General features: G+C 34.5%; 1 long non-coding RNA gene across 1 annotated transcript; it reads right to left on the bottom strand.

Annotated features, from left to right (window-relative positions):
• Positions 1-3,560: 3,560 nt before the first annotated feature.
• On the bottom strand, positions 3,561-5,930 carry LOC107474860 (uncharacterized). Its single transcript, XR_001589398.3, has 4 exons — positions 5,879-5,930; positions 4,484-4,553; positions 4,279-4,391; positions 3,561-4,078 (listed from the first exon to the last, which is right to left on the bottom strand). It is a non-coding gene; the product is annotated as an uncharacterized LOC107474860 (long non-coding RNA).
• Positions 5,931-6,202: the final 272 nt, after the last annotated feature.

Below are 6,202 nucleotides of genomic sequence, written 5' to 3'. Positions count from 1 at the left end.
TTCAATGGATCTTAGAGATACCATTAAGACTGAAAATAATGCATCCTAGAAGGACAAAGTTAAAGCCATGCTTTTTCTTCGTCGTCATCTTGACGAATGTTTGAAAAATGAATATCTCACATTAAAAGATCGTGACCCCAAAAAGCCCCCCGTCCCCGCCCCGTATCCGTGACGAGTGGCGGATACCCGATATCCGCCGGATATCCATTTCCCGCGGATCTTCCTTTAAAAAAAATAAAAAATTTAAAGAACTCAGATTTCAGAAATAATGCACATTAACAATACATCATTAATAACAATGGAAATTGACAATTTTGATTTCAGAACAATTTCAAAGAACCTAAATATGTACAATGCAGATTTTATAACAATGAAGATTAACAATACAGATTTCAGAACAATTTAAAAAATCCCAGATCTATATAATGCATATTTTATAACAATGCAAATTAGCATTAGATTTCAAAAAAAAAAATTTAAACACACAGACTGTAGATGACGAGGCAGTTGCAGTCAGCAGCGGCGAGAAGCAGACCCAGAGACAGAATAGATGGCGACAAAATCGGCGATGCGCAGATGGCGACATGCAAATCTGTGGTGGAGACGAAGACGGGCAGATCTGTGGCGCTGATGATATCTGACGAGGAGGAGGAAGGATGGCGGGCGAGGAAGAGCTCTGATGAGAAAAGGGAAAAGAGGAAGACAGAACTTGATGAGAAAAGGGAAAAAAGGAAGGGGGAAGGTGAGGCGACCTCGCCGAAGGGGGAGAAGCTCGCGACGAGTCTGGGAAGTGAGCAACGGAGGTGGCGGCAGTGGTGAAGAGAAGATTTGAGAGACTGAGACTGAGGCTCAGGTAGAGAGACTGAGAGAGTGAGTGAAATGGGAAATGGGAAATGAGAATAGGGTATTTGGGTTTGTGAAAAATATATATATACTGGGATATTTTGGTAAATTGATATTGATGGGTATTAAACGGGTATCCACGGGGCGGGTATCTCTACCTCCGCCCCCGCCCCCGCGGGGAGAAATTAGCCCCCAAATCCGTTCTCCGGCGGGTAAATCCCTGCGGATACCCGCTCCGCCGGGGAAAACTGCCATCCCTATTGGAAAGACCTTGAAGAAAGGTATAATCATCAAAAGACGGTGATACTTCTTCTATTCCGATATGAATGGATGCACTTGCGTCTACAGGTTTTTAAATCCATAAATGAATATAATTCGGCAATGTTTCGAATCACCTCACGAATGAAATTATGTGGGGAAAAGATATCTGATAATGATATGTTAGAGAAAACTTTCTTGACCTTCCATGCCTCGAATGTGCTCCTGCAGCAACAGTATCGAGAAAAAGAATTTAAGAAATATTCTGAGTTAATTTCTTGCCTTCTTGTTGCTGAACGCAACAATGAATTACTTTTAAGGAATCATGAAGCGCGCCCAACTGGCGCCCCCCATTTCTTGAAGTAAATGCGACAAATTACCCCAAAAGAGGTAAATGGCAAGGTTTTAGTAACAAGAAAAATTATGGAAGAAAAAAGAATTATGTTCACAAGAAAAGATCTCACCAGAAGTGGGATAAAGAAAGAAATATTGGGCAAAATAAATCAACAGAGGATAAGTGTTTCCGTTGTGGTGGAAAGAGCCATTGGTCGCGTACCTCTCGTACACCAAGACACCTAGTCGATCTTTATCAAGCATCTTTGAAAAAGGATGACAAAGGAAAGGAAACAAATTTTGTTTCAAATGATGCTGAAAATTCCACCACTCATTATGATGTCGATAAGAGGGGGAGACTGTACTCATTTTTCCTTGGTCAGGTTTTTTTTTCATTGGGTTTTTCTTGACAAGATTTTTAATGAGGCAGTTCCCATCACAAATAATATTGTACTCTTTTTTCTTCTCTAAAGTTTTTTCTATTGGGTTTTCTTTAATAAGATTTTAATGAGACATATTCATAATGGTCATTCAAGGGGAGTGTTACAGTATGGATGACCACCAACCCTTTATCCAATCAAAGGTGCTTGGATAATACAAATCTAGTATGGATGACCACCAACTCTTTATCCAATTAAAGGTGCTTGGATAATACAAATCTTTAATGTAGACGGTGTCATCATTTCCAAAGTTTGAAAAAGCTAATATTGTACAAGTATAAATAGGAGGCATAGTCAGAAGTAATATACACACCGAGTAATAAAATCCTCTCTCTCTTTATATTATTAATACAATTCTCTCACTTTATTTTATAAGTATTTTGAATACTCTTCTCTCTCATTCTATATATATAATATTAATAAATACATTAATAATCTTTATTATAGAAAATAATTGTGATACTAAAGTATTCTACTTATATTTTTATTTTATATTTATTTTACAACAAATTCTAGCTTGTATTCACTTTTCACCCTAAACCATTAATTAAAAAAAATATTTTTTATTTATCAATTTTGCCTTTCATTGCTCATACATTTTATTATTTCTTGTTTATATGGATTTTCTTTTTTGACCACTCTTTTTTTGTATGGAGCTTTTTTTTGCGTTGTATTGTGATTCTATTAATTCCATTAGACAAACTAAATTAAATAAAAAAAGTTTTTTTAAAAGAAACAATATTAGAATCATAAATAATAAAAAATTACACAATCCAAATAATATTTAGTTTACTATAATCTATTTTGTATAAAAATTGTCAAACATAAATATTAACACTAACTCACTTTTAATTAAAATTAATTTTATGGACACTCTCGTTCACCAACTCTCAGTTTCATTTTAAGTGAATTTTCGTGGTTCAATGGCTGGTTTATTGGATCCAAAGAAAATCCTACGCTTGGCCAAAGATTTATGTGTATTGGGTTTGATTGATTTTCTTTAGATTCGAATAAAACGCTTTTCCTCCATCACTTTCTTTTTACGTATATCATCTATCCTTTCTTCCAAAGGGTGGTACCACATAACTTGTTAAAGTGGTTTCCGGAGATATTCTTAGGTTGTCTCTAGCCACCCATAATAGCCTACATGTCAACCTTTTAATCATAAAAAGATGAGATTAAATCGCACTAGTGCATGTCTATATTGTTTTAATAAAAACATAAATCCTAACTAAACCATGCATTTTAAGAACAAATGGTAAGACTTATAAAAGATCGACGCAATTTATTGGCAGTTCAATGTTCGAGTCGTTGCACGCAAAACTTTGGTCTAGTGGTTACCTTCTATCCCTTGGAATGAGTGTTCCCGAATTCAAAACTTGGTTGATGCCAAGTAGTAGATAGAACCCTTAATATTATAGGAAAGAAATATTCGAGTCATTTTTTCAGACTACAACGTCGACAAATTTGTAGAGTACAAGGTATTAGAATCTAATCATGTCAAGTACCATAATAAGTGCATGCAGCATGGTCAAGATTGTAATTGGCTGTTTCATGCGACATTTCGACCGAAAAAAAAAATGGCAAGTCTAAAAGTATAATAGCATAGACACACCTAGTTGGCAACAGATGTTTCCGGAGATTCACGTCCAACTTGATTATCATGTAGTTTATTCTTCAATTTTCCTAATAAACTGTATTGTCAATATATAACATTGGTTCTTAAGAAGTCTCACCATTTGTTCTTAACAAATAATGTGTATTTTACTTACTATCTATTGAGAGATAATGGGTGCAACAAACTAGCTGTAACCTTATTCATACTAGTACGACTAATATGAGCTCAAATCTACTGAGTAGTAATGTGAACCTAGTTAATTAAATTACAAAGGTGATAAGGATTTGTAAGATATTCTTAATATTCTCTAACATACGTAAAGAAAAAGGTATAAATAAACTCACCTTTGTTCTTGCATTTTTCTTCCTAAATCCGGAAAGTCTTTGACCATTGAAACAGAGCTTCTCACCGACTCTTTCTGCTCAACTCGACAGAGGCTTCTAAATATACATCATTTCAGACTGCTGCATGATAAATCCCCCTTTCTTGTAGCAAATCTCATTATTCCTTTTATGTTTCTCACTCTATCAATTTGAATAAGGAATTTGTAGAATGCAAAGACCAGAGGCAGTTGAATTTTCATAAGCTGACAAATATTGAATCCAAATACATGTCATAAGTGCCAGAAGCAGTGTTATGCTTATACAACAGTTGGTGTACCTCTTCATTTGAAATGAGAAAATTAGAATTATAGTTTTGCTAGTGTATTTTTCATACAGCCAATTTTTTCTTTTGATAAAAGACTTTGTTGCCATTGGTACATGCATAGATATTAGAGGTACGAACCTTGATTAATTGCATGAATTCAAGACAGCGGTTTTGGACCACATCTTTCCTAGGACTTATAGGGCTTTACAAGTTCATCCATGACTCCTCCTGGCTCCTGCAACCTCCAAAACCTTGACAAGAAGGAAGTCTCGGTAAAAACAAACACTGCTATTCTGTCATCCACATGATGTTATAGCTAAATGCTTTCAATTTTATATATAACCTTTTCAACATTCTGAAGTCGCCGCAAAGGAGTTGTCTGGCCCTAAGAATCCATGAATGTTACTTCTCCTCTGTAATTCAAGCCCAAATGATTATTGAAAATGAAGAAACAGTAAGAATTGATAAGAATCAAATGCACTATACATAGTTTGATAAACTTAAATCACGAAAAATTGCAGCAGCCAAGAAGTTAGGAACTTAGGATGAGAACCTAACTGCATACTATTTGTTTTTACAATGGCCCATGCATGAAAACACCTAATCCTATCCACTCAAAAATTACTAAATATCTTTAAATAGTTGTCATGTACCAGTTGAAAGACATGTACAAAGGATCTATGAATAAATCAAAGAAGTAATTTAGAACTATAATTTCTAAACATAATATCATTATCATATCACTTAACCCAGCATCATAATACAAAAACACAACAGAGTCATAGAAATTAAACAGCCTTTCTAAAAAGTTCTTATGTATTTATAAATTAGTTCATATAAATAGGGAGACAAAAAGGAAGAGTTAAATTGGAGAGTTTTGTATTACCACTGGTTGTTGGGAGAAGCACAGACTGAACTAAAACTCTTGCACTTAGAGAGGTTTCTATCAACACCTTTAAAAAATAAAGACTGAGATGATAGAATTTTTCTTTTTGATTTTTTACGGTATTTTCCAACTTGGCAGGCCAAAGACTAATCCATCACAGATCGGAACTCATTTAAGGGTCTTAAGCATTTGCCATTGGCCAATGGATTGCTGCATGTATAAGGCAGGATTCGAAACCCCACACTTAATTAAACAGACAAGTGAGCTAACCACTTGACCAACTTAAGTTGGTTAGAGATGATAGAATTTTTTTTAACAAAAGGAAATTGAAAATTTGTTTGAAAGAACAAGCTGTGGTCTAAGAAGTGAAGTAGGAGCTTATCAAAAGAGCCAATGCTGAACAACAGAAAGAGAAGCGCGAAAATGATTACATAACGAAACAAAAGATGAATGTTGCAATGCTAATCCCCATGACATTGAACCAGAGACGAAGCATATGCTCTACTTCGAGAAGCAGCCGAAGAATGATAAACACTATAGTGGGAAATTATATAGCGTCCGTGAAATGCTATACCTAACAAGCACCAAAACATTACAAATTGACATAACAGCTACGTGGGCAGTTGAGAAAAGAAAGAGTTTTCTTCTGTGAATGGTTCCGTTGAATCATTTTAACAAACAAGTAATGGGCATTATTATATCCAGAAGCATTATCACAACATAAATAACCGGTAAGAAACTTAGAAACAACGAACACATCGCAAAAGAAAAAATAAAAACTCAAGAAATCTTCAGTTTAACACAAGAGTAAAGTGTAAGCAAGAAACTTAGAATAAGATGAGGGATGCGAACCTGAAGGAGGAGGCAGAAACGAAGACAGTTGAGAGGTAGGAAACAGGTGCGCAAACCATAATTAAAAAAAAAAGGAAAAATATATGTAACCACTACCAAATTAGCCAAAAATGAAACAACTTAATTAATTATAAATATAATAATTAGTTTTATTTATTTATGATTTAAAATATTGATTATTAAATATTTCACCACATTCAAATTAGGAAGAGGTATGTTCAGTATCATTGTAACGTGAATCATAAAAATCGATTCAATTAGCTTCCGTTTCTTCACTTTCTTTCTCTCTCCAAATACCTACAACATGATAAATGAGAAAACAAA

Source organism: Arachis duranensis, chromosome 2, assembly GCF_000817695.3.
Source record: "Arachis duranensis cultivar V14167 chromosome 2, aradu.V14167.gnm2.J7QH, whole genome shotgun sequence".
NCBI lineage: Eukaryota > Viridiplantae > Streptophyta > Magnoliopsida > Fabales > Fabaceae > Arachis > Arachis duranensis.
Note: the sequence above shows the minus strand (reverse complement) of the source record. Positions and strands in the feature narration are given on the sequence as shown.